Source organism: Vombatus ursinus, unplaced genomic scaffold, assembly GCF_900497805.2.
Source record: "Vombatus ursinus unplaced genomic scaffold, bare-nosed wombat genome assembly UNPS02014803.1, whole genome shotgun sequence".
In the NCBI taxonomy this organism is placed as follows: domain Eukaryota; kingdom Metazoa; phylum Chordata; class Mammalia; order Diprotodontia; family Vombatidae; genus Vombatus; species Vombatus ursinus.
The window spans coordinates 1,756,923-1,774,488 of record NW_020954581.1 but is presented as its reverse complement, the minus strand read 5'-3'; the positions used below and the strand labels follow the sequence as shown (position 1 = coordinate 1,774,488).

Here is a 17,566-nt window from a genome sequence, read left to right as displayed (position 1 = left end):
CTTTCTATATCTGAAAGGAATCCCTCCCCTTCCCTGCCCCATAACATACCCCATCAAATAGGCAGCCAATCTTTCCTTGCAAGTTTTCAAGGACAGGGAAAACTACCAATTCTAGAAACCACCCTTGATACTTTGACAGCTCTGAAAGCATAGAGACATTTTAAGAGGCTGCAGCAATAGGGTAGGTGGGTGGTTATGAGGGCTGGTATGGTAGCAGTGGAAATAGAGAGAAGGAGACAGGTGCAAGAGAGAGTATAGAAGTGGAATGAAGAGGATATGCTGATTGCTCAGATGTGAGAAATAAGAGAGGAAAGGATGGGAGGGTTGGAGCCAAGATGGTGGAGTAAAAGCAGTGACTTGCTTGAGCTCTCCCCCAAACCCCTCCAAATACCTATAAAAAACTGGCTCTAAACAAATTCTAAAGCATCAGAACCCACAAAAAGACAGAGCGAAACAAATTTCCAGCCCAAGACAGCCTGGATGTTTGATCTGAAAGGTATACCATGCCGGGCTGGGAGAGGAGCGTAGTTTGGCGTGGGCGTGCAGGCCACAGCGACCCTGAAGCAGGCCTCAGAGGACTGAATCATGGGCAGCTGTGGCGGTTTCCAGACTTCTCAACCCAGGAACGCCAAAGGCAACTTGGAAGGTCAGTGGGAAAAGTCTGTGTCAGTGGGGAGAGAGAGAAGCCAGTAGTCTCAGCTCCAGTCCCTGAGCTCTGCGAGGGCAGTGTCTGCCTCCTGAGCTTCCAGCCCACAGACTGAGGGGGAATTGAGTGGCTGATCAGAGGGGGATTGCAGGAATCTCTCTGCTGGTGCAGGACTCTCTTGCTTTGCCCGTGCTTGGATCTGGGTCATAGTTCTGGGTGGCAGTCCTGGGACAAGGAGGAGCATTGGCATGGTGGAGCTTGTAGTGGCTGTGGAGAGGAAACCCTCCTCACAGTTCCAAGACAGAAAAGAGTGCTCATAGACCAGAGCACAGGCCAGGAAAAGAGTAAACACCTCACCCTAGATCATACCACCTTGGAAGAACTGAAAATTTACAGGTCCCTAGAAGTATCTCTGAACATAGCTGCACAAAACCCCCAAAGCTTGGGACAGCACATTCTCCACACTGGAAACAGACTCCTACCTTAACAAAGAGTTTATAACTCAAGTAATTGGCTGGGATCATGAGCAAGCAGCACAAAAAGAGTCAGACTATATTATCTTACTTTGATGACAAAGAAGATCAAAACGTACAACCAGAAGAAAACAAAGCTAAAGTTCCTACATCCAAAGCCTCCAAGAAAAATATGAATTGCTTGCAGGTCATGGAAAAGCTCAAAAACGATTTTGAGCAGCAAGTAAGAGAAGTAGAGGAAAAACTGAGAGTGATGATAAAGGAGACCCAAAAAAATACTGAAGAAAATAACACCTTAAAAAATAGCCTAACCCAAATGGCAAAAGAGGTCCAAAAAGCCAATGAGGAGAAGAATGCCCTTAAAAGCAAAATTAGTCAAATGGAAAAGGAAGTCCAAAAGCTTACTGAAGAAAATACTTCCTTAAAAATTAGAATGGAGAAATTGGAAGATAGGGACAATTTGAGAAATCAAGGCACTGTAACACTAATCAAAAGGAATGAAAAAATAGAAGAGAATGTGAAATATCTCATTGGAAAAACTGACCTGGAAAATAGATCCAGGAGAGAGAACTTAAAAATTATTGGACTATCTGAAAGCCATGATCAAAAAAAGGGCCTAGACATCATCTTTCAAGAAATTATCAAGGAAAACTGCCCTGATATTTTAGAACCAGAGGGCAAAATAGAAATGGAAAGAATCCACCGATCACCTCCTGAAAGAGATCCCCAAAGGAAAACTCCTAGGAATGTTGTAGCCAAATTCCAGAATTCCCAGGTCAAGGAGAAGATATTGCAAGCAGCCAGAAGGAAACAATTCAAGTATTGTGGAAACACAATCAGGATAACAAGATTTAGAAGCTTCTACATTAAGGATCCAGAGGGCATGGAGTATGATATTCCGGAGGGCAAAGGAATTAGGACTACAACCTAAAATCACCTACCCAGCAAAACTGAGTATAATCCTTCAGGGTAAAAAATGGTCATTCAATGAAGTAGAGGACTTTCAAGCATTCATGAGCTGAATAGAAAATTTGACCCTCAAATATAAGACTCAAGTCAAACATGGAAGAGGTAAACAGGAAAGAGAAATCATAAGAGACTTATTAAGGTTGAACTGTTTACATTCCTGCAGGGAAAGATGATATTTGTAACTCATGAGTCCTTTGTCAGTATTAGGGCAGTGGGAGGGAAAAAATTATATGTTTATATAGATAGATAGATAGATAGATAGATAGAGGACACAGGGTGAGTTGAAGATGAAGGGGTGATATCTGGAAAATAAAATTAAGGGAAATTATACTGGGAGAAGGAGAAAGTGATAAGTAGAATGAGATAAAATATCCCACGTGAAACAGACAAGAAAAGGGGAGTGGAGGGGAAGTGGGGGAAGGTAAGAGGGAATGAGTGAATCTTATTCTCATAGGATTTGGCTTAAGGAGGGAATAACATACACAATGAGGTATAGAAATCTATCTCACTCCACAGGAAAATAAGGAGGGAAGGGGACAAGAGACCAGGGGGATTAATAGAGGGTAGGGCAGATTGAGGGAAGGGATAATCAAAAGCAAACACTTCTGAGAAGTGACAGGGTCAAAAGAGAGAATAGAATAATGGGGGGGGTAGGATAGGACTACTATGGAAGTGTTTTGCATGGAAGTGTTTTGCATGACTACACATCTATATCCTGTATCGAGATCCTTGCCTTTTCAATGAGGGTGGGTGGGGAGGGAAGAAGCGAGAAAATTTGTAACCCAAAGTTTTAAAAACACATGTTAAAAATAAAAACAAAAAAAAAGTAAAAAAAAAAGGGAGAGAGAGGAAAGGATCCACTGTTTCATGCAGGGAAAAATCAGCGAATGGGTTATGCTACTGAGAGAACTTGTGAGGTCAGAAGGATCAAGTTTAAGGGGAAAGATAAGCTCCACTGTGGACATGCCGAGTTTGAGTCTGTGGGTCAAATTTAGGGGACCATCGCCAGTGTTCCTGACCGAAGTCTTACCGCTGGACTCTGATGACTCTGGAGGAGAGAGTGAGGTGGATGACTTTGCACAGCTCTGCCTCACTCAAATCAATTCACGTGCAAGTCACGAACATCACCCTCCTGGTGTCATTGGTCCTCTTTGAGAATGAAAAATGAACAAGGATTCAAATTTAAAGGATAAGAACATTCTCCAATTGATAAATGGTTAAAGGATATAAATAGGCAGTTTTCTGATGGAGAAATCTAAGCATGAAAATACGTTCCAAAATTTTAATACAGAAACACACATTTAAACCAACTCTGAGAAAACAATCATATTGGCAAAGTTAAGAAGAAAGAGATGGAGGGAGAAGAAATTTGAAGCGACTATAGAATGTCCAGGTGGAGATATCCAGAAGGCAGACACAGGTATGGGGCTGAAACTGATGAGAAATCAGGAAAAGACACAGATTTTGAAGTTCTGTGCATTCAGGTAGTGGTTGGACCTGAGATAGTGGATGAGATAGTAGATACGCCAAGGGAGGGGCCCAAGGCCAGAATCTTGAAGAATATCCACAATAAAGCCTAGGGGAGAGGACCAGGGGGAAAAAAAGACAGAGAGACACAGAGAGAGACAGAAAGAGACACAGACACAGAGAGAGAGACAGACAAGGAGCGATAGGAAGAGAACCAATCAAGAAAGCTTGGTAAATCCGGAGCCAAAGGAAAAGAGAGTACACAGTAAAAGGAACCAGTCATCAGTGTCAAATGTGGCAGAGAGGCCATGGAGGAGGAAGATTTAAGGAGGTGCGATCGGACTCAACAGCTAAGAGGTCATTGGTTACCTTTCAAAGAGGTCTCAATAAGGTGGTAAAGGAATAGAGGTCCAGGAAAGAGTGTGGTAGCAAGAATCACAGGTTTAGAAGTAGAAAAAAACTTACAGGCCAAGTCAACAAGTATTTATTTAGAGCCTACTATGTGCCAAGCATATAATATCCCAGAGTTGGGAATATTTTTTAAAAGGCAAAAAATAGGCCCTACTCTCAAGGAGTTCTTATTCTGGTCAGGGACACAACATCTAAACAACTGTATACAAATGAGGTACATACAGAAATAAAATGAATTGGAGATCACCTCAGAGGGAAGGCACTAAGATAAAGGAGGATTGGGAATGGCTTCTGGAAACCAGGAGGTAGCGAATGAAGAGGGACAGAGATCCAGACATAGGGGACAGACAGTGAAAATACCTAGAGTAGCGGAAAGCATTGTGTTTGAGAACAAGGAGGCCAATGTCACTGGACAGTATGTAGTCAAATCCCTTCATTTTTTTTTCTGAGAAAGCACTGAGAACTTAAGAGACTTGCCCAATGTCACACAGCAAATAAGTATCTGAGTCAGGATTTAAACCCAGATCCTCCTGACTTCAAGCCTGGCATTCTATCTACTAGCACCATGCTGCCTTAAGTAGAAATATCAGATAAAGAAAGTTTTTTAAAGAACTTCTGGCAACAAAGGAGAAGAGAAAAATGGGATGGTAACTTGGAAAAGGAGGGTTGAAAAAATGAGATGGGGTAGAGGTTGGTTGTGGTTTTGAGGATTGGAAATACCTGACCAACAGGAAGGAGTCATTGGAGGGACAGACATGGAAAAAGAAAGATGGTTGAGAATGACTATAGTAAAGCAAAGTCTTGGGAAAAGAGAATGACTGAGGTCAATGACAAAAGTATGATTAACCTCAGTCAACAATGCATAGACTTGTCTACTGTGTCAAGAGGGAAAAGCAAAGATTATGATCTAGAAGAATTTGGAGGATTAGGGAAAAGAATTGAGAAAGTTCATTTGAAACATCCCCAGTATCCATTCCCCACTTCCTCCCCCCCAGTGTGAAGCATCCTTTGATATAAATCAACAATTCAACTTCAATTCACAGTCACTGCCTGGGGGCATCTAGAGCTTCAGAGGGTTGCCAATGGTTACAGAGGTAGTATGCAGTGCTTATTCTCAGATCAGGTCTTCCTGCCTCCAATATCAGCTCTCTATCAGCTGTGCTCTGTGATCTCTTCCCCAATATCCACCTGTTTAGAGCTAGAAAATATCGTCGGAGCTGATTCGGTCCAATTCCTTCATTTTACACATGAGGAAAACTGAGATCACAAATAGGAGATGGATACAAAGATGGATGGATAAATAGAGAGAATGATAGAAAAAAGAATTATAGACAGAATGAGAGAATGCTACGTAGACAATAGATAGATGGGATGATAGATAGATAGGATGAGTGATCGAATGACAGATGATAGAGGGGATGATACATAAATGGAATGATAGATAGGATAATAGAATGCTAGATATAGTCATAGATAGAATGATAGATAATTGGGATGACAAATGGGATGATAGAAGATGGGATGATAGATAGATTGACAGATGATTTATCAAATGCTTACTATATGCCAGCTATTGTACTAAGGATACAAACACAAGCAAGCAAGACCGTCCCCACCCTCATGGGTTTACATTCTGGAGAAAACAACACATGGAAAGAGGTTCTTGCAGTGCAGCAGTTGAGAAGGAAGAGAATTCTGAAGGTGAAGCATGGGGACTTATCTAAAATGGTGGCCCCAACGGAAGAGTTATCTATGAGGAGGGAAGGCTAGAAGAGCCTTTGGAAGCCATCTAGCCATAGGATCATAGATTTAGAGCTAGAAGAGATCCCGGAGGTCATCGAGACCAACCCCCTCATTTTATGAATAAAAACTGAGAAGCAGAGACGTTAAATGACTTAGCCTAGGATTACACATCTACTTAAATGGCTGAAGCAGTATTCAAAGCCAGGTCTTCCTGACTCAGGTCCAGGCTTCTACCTACCTCCTCCACTATATCTTCTATAGATAAGGAAACAAAGATCCACAGAGGTTGTGACTTGGCAAAGATCACACAAGCAGTGACGAAAGCAGGATTTGAACCCCAATACTCTGACTCCAAAATCAGTTCCTTTAATACCTAAGATATATAATAATGGCTAACATTTATATATCATTCTAAGTTTTGCAATGATTTTATATATGTCATCTCATTTGAGAATCACAACAATCTTGGGCGGTAGTTACTATTAGCATTCCCCTTTTACAGCTGAGAAAACTGAGGCAGACAGAGGTTAAGCGACCTGCCTACACAGCTAGTAAGTATCTGAGGAAAGATTCAAACTCAGATCTTCTTGACTCCAAGTCCAATACCCTTAACTCCACCTAGCTGCCTCATTCGTCTTGCTGCCTCTAAGAAATGAGTTGCAATCTGAATCCAGGTCCTCTATCTCCCAGATCTACTGAACTCTTTCTGCTGCACAAAGAGGTAGAAAGCTATATTCACCTGCTGTAAGCCTGGTATATAAGGGGAGGGAGAAGGAAAAAGAAGGGGTACGTATAATTAGGGACTTTTTTAAGAAAGGAAAAACCCATACAGCATTGTGGGGAATGAGTTAGAGTCAATAAAAGTAGAGTTGATAAATTGTCTGGCAGCAGCAAGGGTGCAGAAATTTGTGACCGCTGAGACTAGGCTATACTGCCTAGTATCTGTCCCATGACTTCTAGAAGAATCGAATGAGATAATAGCTATACTTTAATGCACTGGGTGAATATCAGCCATTATAATTATGAACCCATGCAAGAAAGCTTTCTTTCCATATTCATTCTCTGGGAGGAATCCATTCATCATTAGTCATTCCTCTCAGGGAACACAGAGGAGAGTGGTTTTCTTTCTTCACCCACTGGGCACCGAGCTCCAGGCGGTACAGGTATTTATGATCTTGTGCTTGAGAGCACAGGCATAAAGCAATCTCAGCTGTGCATTTATCACCTCTCATGTTCTCCACGTAGTGACTTCTCTCCACCTAAGCCAGGAGTCCGGTACAGAAAGGAGGGAGAGGCCCAGGGGTGTCTGCAACGTGACTCACAACAACGAACCTCTTACCCAATCTACCCTGTATATATCCTGTAAGTGCACTGCTGTCTGCATATTGTTTGCCCTGTTAGAATGTAAGCTCCTAAAGGGCAGGATTTGTGTTTTGTTTTGTTTTGTTTTTACCTATTTTCAGTTTCCCCAGAGTTTAGCATAGTGCCTAGAACATAGTAAAGTGCTTGACAAATGCTGAGCCAATCTATTTCTTCTATAATATTGCTGGAAATAACTGAATATGGGCTGGGGGGGGGGGGGGAATCACATACACAGAAATGCCTCAAAGTTGTAGAAAAAGAGTAGGAGCACATTAAAAAAAAAAAAACTTCATTGCCAAACCTCTTGAAAAAGTTATCTACACCTGGTGTGGACACTTCCGCATCAGCCACCCTCTCCTGGACCCTTTCCCATCAGCTATTGGCCTGATGTCTGCTAACCTCATCTCAAACGTCTTATCTTCATAGTCTCCAGAGAAATACCCATTCTTCTATGTAAAGAAAGCAGGGAAGCATAAAACTAGGAAAGCAAAATAGACACACTTGAGGCTGGAGGAATGAGCAAGCGGAAAGTAAACCAAGCAACAGCCACGAAAGGGGTGACTGGCAAGAAAAACAATCTGCCCCCCCAAGATCCTGCATGGTTGGGGATTTTTTAAAAGATGACAATTCTCACTAACTCCAGATTCTTACCTGTGTAAATATGTTTTTGCACCCTCTCAAATGAGAGAATATTTGTAAAGAGCTTAACACAGTGGCCACACAGCAGGTGCATAATAAATGCCTGTTCCCTCCCATTCGCTTCTCCATATTTATAGACAATTGAAGTACTTGGATCCATTAAAAAAAAGTTTCTAACCTTTTTTTTTTGGTGTCCTGGTATCTTTGCATTATGGTGAAGCTTATGTACTCTTCAGAATAATGGTTTTAAATGCATAAAATAAAATATATGAGACTACAAATAAAGCAATCAAAACATTAAAAAGAAAAAAGACAACTTCACCTGAACCTTGGTTAAGAACTCATACACTAAATATTTGTGCAGTTTACTTTTTTGTAAGTTTGTTTCCATCAATGAGGCCATGTCGTATACTAGACTTAAAAGTCAGCATACCTTACAGGACGTGGAGTGAGGAGTGCTGGGTTCAAAGCTTGCCTCAGATATTTACTACCCTTGGAACTATGGGCAAGTCTCTTCTAATTCCTCAGAACTTTGGTCTCTTCTGCAAAAACTGGGGTAGTGACATCTATACCACAAGGTTGAAGCACTTTGCAAATCTTTAGGATAGGAATATATTGTCATGTTGCCCGCCAGACTATAGTCCTCACCTTCTAGAAACTTATCGTCTAAATGTCTCCACCTTCTTTCCCAATTCCCCCAACCTTTCCCCCTCAAAAAAAAAATTACTTCATGTTACGTTACATATTTTAAACATACTTATACATGTACATACTGTCTTCCCCAATAAAATATTAAATCCTTGAAGGCTGATAATCATTTCATTTTTGTCTCTGTATCCTGACACATGGTAGGGCTTGACAAAGGCTTTTTGACTGACAGCTCTAAAATTGGGATAAAAACAGCCCCTACCACACAGGGTTGGTCCAAATGAGATAAAATATGGAAAGGTCTTTGAAAACTCTTAAACTGATATATAGATGTCAGCTGTTGTGTTTTAATTATTATTGCTGTTATTTTCTTGTCAGTCTTGACATTACAGAATGGTGGCTTGCTAGAGACAAAAAAAAATGTCTTATTTCTCTCCTTTAAACAATCGAATCTGTGGTCAACAATACTCCCCATTCAGATTATAGTACCAAGCAACTTCTGAAACACAACACCGAAAAAACAGATGATTTTTAAAAGCAGATGATTTCATTAGGGGCTCATACTGAAGTCTGGTTTTCTTAAAATCTAAATCTGTTTGAAGAAGCTCTAGGAAAACAAAATATTTTTGTTATACTTAAAATCACAAAAGAACCCCATGACACATAATTTTTCTTTGAACTACATAAAACAGGACCAAAAAAAGAAAAAAAACAAACAAGTCACATAAGTCCCCATTTCTGTGCCGGCACATGAAACCTGCAGATGGTACAAATATATTTAAACCTAATCACCATATTAAATACAGGCTACAACAGCTAATTCCTCCTACCCCAGAACTCGTTTCAAACCAATACCCCAACAACAGCAGACTGAGTAATGGACAATTACACTAGTCCCCTACTCTTAAATTGTCCACTCTCAAGATAAATGCTAAAGAACCCAGAGAGAAAAAAACCCAGCACGTTGTTCTCCTCCATACATTATATGGAACACACACAAAGCATAATCACACCTGTTTTGTTCAATCTTTATTCTATGTTCATAGAAAATGTATGTAAATTGTTACTAGCAACTATCTGCTGGGACAGCCAACCACCTAAAATAGGCAAGGTGCATTCAAAACAAAACGGTCTTTATACTTGAATTTATTTAATTTGTCTTATTTGGAACAGATGATTAGCCCATCCTAATTAGCTTGTGGTTTCACAAAGTTAGAAACGCAAAAGACACAAAAGAGGGGGGAAAGGCAAAATAGTCTATGTTTCCAGTGATACATTAGGTGGCAATATAAATACTATTTTTACAGCTGGATGATTCTCTGTAATAGCATGTCTTCATAAACAGATCCAAGGTACAACAAACACTCCTGTCAACTTAGCTTTTGCACACAGCCATTACCAGTAAGCCCTGATGGCTGATCTTTTAAGACTGGCCCAGTTAAGTATTGGGCTGATGAAGGTAAGGCTCTTCCATGTATCTCTAGGGACCTGTGAGCTTCATACAAGGAAAGGACCTGCACAGTAGCCCCATAAATACTACCCCCCCCCCAACAGACAGAATTTCTAATCCCACAAACTTGAATCCTTTATCAGCATATCTGTCCCACACATTTGCACCCTCTACCCCAGTGGGATTGGTTTGGAGAGAGTCTTGGGTGGGTCAGCTCTACTCTTGGCAAAAATAACAATGTATCCAGAACAGTAGGACTTTTGCAAGGAGGGAATCTGTTTGAAGATGTTTGGGGCCCATGTTACTTTCATCTTTTGCTTAATAAAAACAGACAATTAAAACATTTAACAACTGTCATCTTGCCCCTTACTTTGCCAGTAAACATCACTAGATTAAGATGGGCTCTTTTAGTTTTAAATATATATATTATCTTTGCCAATAGGTGAAACAGAAGAGATACTGAAACAAGCAACAAGTTATGGGGGGGGACATTTTGTGAAAATTTGTTAAAAATTTACTAACAAATCACTATGTATTTGCTTTTTAATGACTGTCCTTATATAACTAAATCATTTCCGATGTTCCCAATCACTTCTCAAATTACAGGCTGAAAGACAGTCTAACTTTGTTCGGTTCTACTTGTCCTGGACATGAGACAGCCATAAAGTAATATTACTAGAATAAAAAGCAGCGTTTTCTGACATTTTCAAAGGCAATGTTACGGAAGTAGATTTCACTGAGAAACTGTCAGTGCATAGAAGGCTGCACATGGAGCCAGAACCACGTCGTGTTCAAGTCCAGCTTCTGATAGATGTTGGTTGATCAACCCTGGGCAAATATTTTAACATTTTACCACCCGGAACATAGTTGCCATGCACTAACCACCATCCAGACTCTAATGGCTGAATACTGAATGGCATGACATAACACCTGCTCCTTTGACATGAATCGAGGTAGAGAAGAATTGTGGCTCTTTCCCCATAATTTCTCCCTGGGGCATTGAGTGGTGCAGTGGGTAGAAGGCTGACCTTGGAGTCAGATAGACTGGGGCTCAAGGCCGCCTCAGACAGATACATACAAGCAGCGTGAACATAGCCAAGTCCTTAACCTCTCCGTGCCCCCGGCAACTCTCTGAGACGAAGTTACAGAGTAGCCAAGTTCTGCCAGGGGAGGGAGTTTCCATACCATGAATCTCCCCCACGCTGATGAAATCACAGGTCCAGATAAAAAGAATAAGAGTGAGGACACTAACTTGGGGGAAAAGTACCCTGAGAAAAAGTAGGAAAGGGGGTCTTTTCCTGGGATAAGCTGAGGCTATAGCCCCTCTGTATAGAACTTTAGGTCCCAATAGCTTTTTGCTCCTGGAAACGTGAGTCAGAGGACAAGGTACATTATCCACTTTACTGCCCTGAATAACACAATCTGCACTTTTTGTTTTGCTTCTCTCCCTCTTTTTTCTGGGCTCCTGAAAATCGTGCTGCCCAGAACCAATTGTGCCGAATTACCTACAGAATCAGAGAGGAACCCAGGGCGAGTCACAGGGCTGCGGGACCTACAGACCTAACCACCAGTCGGGTGCACATGCAGACTGGCAATTGCCCTGGGACACCGTGGGCATCAGTTTCCTTCTCTGGAAAAATCGGGAGATTGGACTCGATGCCCTCTAAGAGTTACTCCAGCTCTAAAACCTAGCATTCCATTGGTATATCTTCCCTACTCGTGGGCTGGGGCAGCTCCCTCGCCTTTGGCCACCAACTGGGAGCTCCAGGAGCCAGGGAGTGGGAGCCCTGGGGCCGCCAAGGTTGACCAGAGGAAACATACACATGCTGCATCGTGCCACGCCACGGGACCTCTTCGCCCTTAGCAGAGTTTCCCAACTTCTCAGCAGGGGACGCGGGGCTTCCCCGGCAATCCCCAGCCCTTCCCAGGCAGGCGCTCTCTGCGGGCACTTGCCCGTCCACCAAGGGGCGGTGTGACCTTACAAGTCCACCTCAACCACAGGCTGCCTGCCCTCCTGGACCCCGCACCCAACTCACCGCTCACGCTCGCCCCCGCCCGTCTTGGGGCGCTCCGCTCCCTGTCCCGGACCCCGGGAACCGGGTGCCCGCAGCCTGGCCCGAGGACTGCTGCATGCCCGTGTGTGAGTGAGTGAGTGAGTGTGAGTGTGAGTGTGCCCCCAGCCCTCCCTCCAGGTGGAGGAGAGAAGAAGAGGACAGGGAGAGGACGAGAAGGAGGAGAAAGTCTACCGCGGAGGAGAGTGGGACGGGAGAAGAAGTTTGGCCCAGCCGAGGGCGGGGAGCTGCTGGAGTAGAAGGGGCTGGGCCCCCGGCTCCCTGCCCCTCCCCGTCCCGCCCCACCCCGGCTCCTAGGCTGGCCTGGCGCCCGGGCGCGTCTAGGAGGTTCCCACGGGACAGAAAAGAACTCCCTCCCTACCCCCTCACCTCCTAGAAGGAGGCTGGGCAGCGCGAGCGAGCACTCGGGGGCAGCCAGCGGTGTGCTCCAGGTGCAGCCACCGTTGCTTTCCCCACACTTCCCCTAGGGCCTGCAGGTACACCTAGCTTCTTCCCGATATCCCCTGCCTCCCAGCACTATAACAGTCCCCCTCAACACTCTTCGGTCCAGGGCATCCCATTCTGTGCCTGCAGGAGAAAGCCCAGGACTAATTTGACAAGACCCTGAGCAAACAACAGCCCGACTTGCAGTCACACTGGGGAGGAAGGTTAGACAGCCCTCCCAAACTCAGAAACCGGATCCTAACAAACCCCAACTCACGCACCAAAATTTAAGTGAATCTGTGTTTTCCAATAACGTGGTTACGGGCTCCAAAGCCTCAGATGGTAACTCATCTGTGCCTTAGACTTCTTTATAACTCTTGTCTGGTGTCCTTCCATCAGTTTTCCTTAGAACATCTACCCAGGCCCTGGAGGTCTTCCTCTAGGTTTTCAAACGTTCCCTTCCCCAGTCTCAAGACCAACCTAAAACCTGAGGATTTAATAGAAGCAACAGAGATGACCTAAAAGTGGGGGGGAGGGGGAAGCATGGCATGCAGAGTAGCCTAGTTTAAGTTTATCGTAGAATACGACCCAAACTTACATCCTACCCACCCCCTTCCTCCTCTGCTTTCTGAGAAGCCATTTAAGTTAGAAAAAAAAAAGTAAATAGTTTTGAGATTTTTTTTTAACAGCTGGAAGGGAAAGCCTCCAGTGACCCACCATCCAGGCAGAAGAATAACTAATGAAAATGATTGCAAGGCAGGCTCTGTTATTCTCTCTGAGCTCTGCAAATCAAAAACAGGATGACAAAGATGTAAAAGAGAAAAAAAAGGAAGAAATTCCCCTCAGTACCTCAAGGTTACATTATATCAGAGGAGAGGGCAAGACAATTCTGAGGAGGTGCAGGATGAGAAAGGTCACCTATAAATTGAATAATGTCAATTAGATCTTCCAAACCTTTACAGGATTAAGGAATATGCAGTTTATGATCCCTCTCATTCATTCTGAAAATAAAACAAATGGGAAGCTTAAGTCTAAGCTGTAATATCATCCTTCTGACCTGCTCAGATTGCCACAGGATCAAAAAATTCAATTCTTCAAAAATTCATCAAGAATGGGGAGGGTCTTTGTCTGACATTCATTGATAAGGCTCTCCTGCCTTATCTCATATTACTCTTCTTGCATTCTGCACTCAAGCCAAATTGCATCACTCTTCCCCCTCAGCACAACCTTTCAGTAACTTGATGCAGATGTTTCCCTGTTCTCTTGACTTGAAATGTCTCCCACCCTACCTTCACCTAGTGAATTACTATTCATCCTTCAAAGTCCAAGTTCAGTGCCATCTTCTCCAAGGAGCCTTTCCTAATTCCTCCCCACCACTACCTCCCTTCTCTCCTTAGAGAGATAGTAACTGATATGTATCTTTTCTCACCTTGTACTTCATTTTGCAATTCTCTTATCTTTCGATACTGGGTCTGTGTTTCTATCTTTTGCCTCTACTAGACTATAAACTTCATAAGGGCAGAGACTGTATCCAATCTAAATTTATATGTCCCCCCAGCATCTAGCATAGAATTCTGCATGCAAGTGGTACTTAATAAACATCCCTTGAATCAATGAACTTCTCTACATAGAGAAATGTATGACATAAGTAAAAGTCTACATATATCAAATGTATGTATGTGAAAGAACAAAGAAGTCTACATATATCAAATGTATATGTATAAAACAAAGAATGTGTTATGCCCAGCTCAAAAGAAGTCAGACATAACACACATATTGAATGAATTCCTAATACTGTAAAGGACATAGGAGACCTAATATGGAAGGAGTCAAGAAATAAGGTGACAGAGCAATAATCGGGCCCTAAAATATGTGACAGAAACTTCCCCTAAAGGGTTACAATTTAAAATAATTCTTTGTCAAGCAGAAATTCTGTGTTGATCACTGCTTGATCATTGAATCACAGGACTGAGCACTCAAGTAGATTTTAAAGTTTTATCAAGTCAACTCACATCATTTTGCAGATGAGGAAACTGAGAACCAGAGAGATTAAATGTTGTTCCCAAGGTGATGAAATGGGGGAATACAGAAGTACAGAATATGGTCTCTGTACCAAAGAAGGTTAGAAGAGACTAACACAAATGAAACAGATAAAACACATGAAGAGACAAATACCCATGAAACAACTAGCAAATATACAACAATATAAAACAAAAATGTTAAAGCTATGGTACTGTGACAAAAAGACTCCTCCGTATTATCCGAAAGGGAATGTGAATTGAGTTGTGATCCCAGACAGATCCAAAGTGAACATCCTGTATACATAAAGTTCAGTTGCGTACTCTGCCTTTCCTCACTCACCCCAAAACTAATGTATGTAAAACTATTTATATAAACCATAATGTTGCATAAGTGGAAGTTATTATTTTAACAATGCCCTCCTTAGTCCCTCCCCTTCCCCCGCACACATACTTTGGAAAGTAACCAAGCTGATTGTCTCTTCTCCTCCATTTCCTTTCTTCTCTCAGAAAGACAATAACTGATATAAACAGAATGCTTTAAAGTTTGTAGACTTTGGCACTTCACATATATTGCTCGTTTGACCCTCTCAACAACTATGTAGAATAAGTACTATAAGTATTATTATCCCCATTTTACAGATGAAGGAAATGACTTGGAGAAAATAAGTAACTTGGCCATGGTCACATTAACTAGTAAGTGTTGTTACCGAATCATTTCAGTTGCATCCAACTCTCCATGACCCATGTAGGAGTTTTCTTGGCAAAGATGCTGGAGTGGTTTGCCATTTGTTTTTCCAGCTCATTTTACAGATGAGGAAACTGAGGCAAACAGGGTGAAGTGATTTGCCCAAGGTCATACAGCTAATAAGTAAGGCTGGATTTGAACTCATGAACATCAGTCTTCCTGATTCCAAGCCCAGGTCTCTATACACCACGGCGCCACCTAACTGTGCCCCTAGCACAGTGCCTGGAACATAGTAAGCACTTCATACATGCCTGTTGATTAATTAAATGATGGAGTGTCAGAGGCAGGATACAGACCTAGGTCTTTGTGACTCCCAACTCTAGCACTGTCTACTACTGTGAGAAGTCTCCCACTTTTACTCTACCTTTTGCTACTCAAATTTCAATCAATTCAATCTTAGAATGTATCTTACTCTCAGATACTTCTACGTCTTTTTAAACTCTTTTCCCCTTCTTTCTTCTAAATCTTGCTAAGTCATTTTTTAGGGAAAATCTATCCTCTCCTCCTCCATCACATTTATGAGCACCAAAGAAATCATCCTAATGATGACCGAAATAGGAATATACCTGCATGAAGGAAACAAGTTTTTAAATGAAACCATCATAATAAAGAATGCTGCTATCAACCTCTAAAGCCCTTAAAATTGTCCAGGAGTTTCTTTACAATTTACCACAAGACTCTGTCCTCCCCCTATTAAATCTGCTTCTCATCAAACAATAGCATTCCAGATACAAAGAAAGTTATTTCTTCTTGTATTCCTGTTCTTTGGTCACCTTGCACACTAAAGTTCTAGTCTGATGCCTCATCCAGACCACATTCATAAAGGATGGTGCTGTCAGAGGACAAGTGATAGAATAGAAGATCTCTGAGGGCCAGGACTGCTTGGCCTTTCTCAGGGGAACTGGAGCTCTGACCTTCCCAGAATAGCTCTCCCAGGTCTCATGAGTGAGGACAAGCAGGTAAGCAGGGTAGGGACACCCTCTGTCCTTCAAGGTACATCACCACGTCCTCAGCTCCAGTGCTGGGGAAATATAAGCACCTTACTACAGGCAAAGGCTGAAAGTTAAAAAAGAAAGACTCAAGAATGGGGGAATGGGAGAAATAGAGAGAAACTATTCTCAGGAAACTATTGTCCTCTAGAAAAAAATCAAGTGCTGATCATCCCTCCCTGTCCCCTACTAACACTTTATGGCAATGGGGCATATGCTGCTAAGAGTTAGCAGAGACCATATAGGCCTGGGGAAACATTCTCCTCCTAGGGCAGGGCAGGAGCCAGGGATTCCTTTTTGGCTTTGTAATCAATTTTTTTAATTTTAATTAATTTATTTATTTTTAGTTTTCAACATTCACTTCCATAAGATTTTGAGTTCCAAATTTTCTCCCCATCTCGTCCCGTCCCCCACCCCAAGAGGGCATACATTCTGAATACCCCTTCCCCTAATCTGCCCTTCCTTCTATCACCCCTTCCTTCTCTTATCCCCTTCCCCTTCTATTTTCCTGTAGGGCAGGATAGATTTCTATACCCTATTGCCTGTATATCTTATTTCCCAATTGCATGTAAAAACAATTTTTAACATTTGCTCTTTTTTTTAAGCTTTGAGTTCCAAATTCTATCCCTCCCTTCCTCCCCTGCCTCTTCCATGAGATGGTAAACAATCTGATATAGGTTATACATGTGCATTCATGTAAAACATTTCCTTATTAGTCATTTTGTGAAAGGAAGGAATGAGGGGAGGGAAGGAGAGAGGGAAGGAAAGAAGAAAAGGAGAGAAGGAGAGAGAGAAGGAGAGAAACGGAAGGAGAGAGAGAAAGAAAGAAAGCAACAAAGTTAGCTTCAGTCTGTATTCAGATGCCATTAGTTTTTTCTCTGGAGGCAGATAGCATTTTTCATCATGAGTCCTTTGGGATGTGGGATTGTCTTGGATCTTTGTGTTGCTGAGAATAGCTAAGTCATTTACAATTGTTCATGGTATAATATTCCTATTACTATGTACAATGTTCTCCTCGTTCTGCTCACTTCATTCTGCATCAGTTCATGTAATTTTTTTCTAGGTTTGTCTGAAAGCATCCTGCTCATCATTTCTTATAGCACAATCATATTCCATTACAATCATATACCACAACTCGTTCAGCCATTCCCCATGGATAGGCAACCCTTACATTTCCAATTTTTAGCCACCACAAAAAAGCTGTTATAAATATTTTTGTACAAATAGGTTCTTTTCCAGTTTTTTTAATCTCTTTGAGATGCAGGTCTACTAATGGTGTTGCTGGATCAAAGAGTTTTAGCCACCAGGTATTCTTTTAAGTGAAGCCCTCCTACTCCAATTCAACACCCCGCCCCCCAAACACAGAATGACCCACAATACTTTCAACTTGGTTCTACCTTAACCCCAGGTTCAAGGCTTCAAAAAATTTTGAGAAACCATGGAGGGCAATATTTAGGGGAAAAGAAAAGGCCTCTAGCATCAGGGAAAACAAGGATTAGCCTTCTGAA

The 17,566-nt window shown here is 42.2% G+C and overlaps 1 protein-coding gene across 1 annotated transcript in view; it reads right to left on the bottom strand.

The window, feature by feature from the left end:
• Positions 1–12,064, bottom strand: part of LPAR3 (lysophosphatidic acid receptor 3) — a 123,858-nt gene extending 111,794 nt beyond the window's left edge. Inside the window, exon 1 of the mRNA XM_027873924.1 lies at positions 11,845–12,064. The gene's annotated coding sequence lies outside the window, so the exon portion shown is untranslated. The remainder of the gene's footprint in view (positions 1–11,844) is intronic.
• Positions 12,065–17,566: the final 5,502 nt, after the last annotated feature.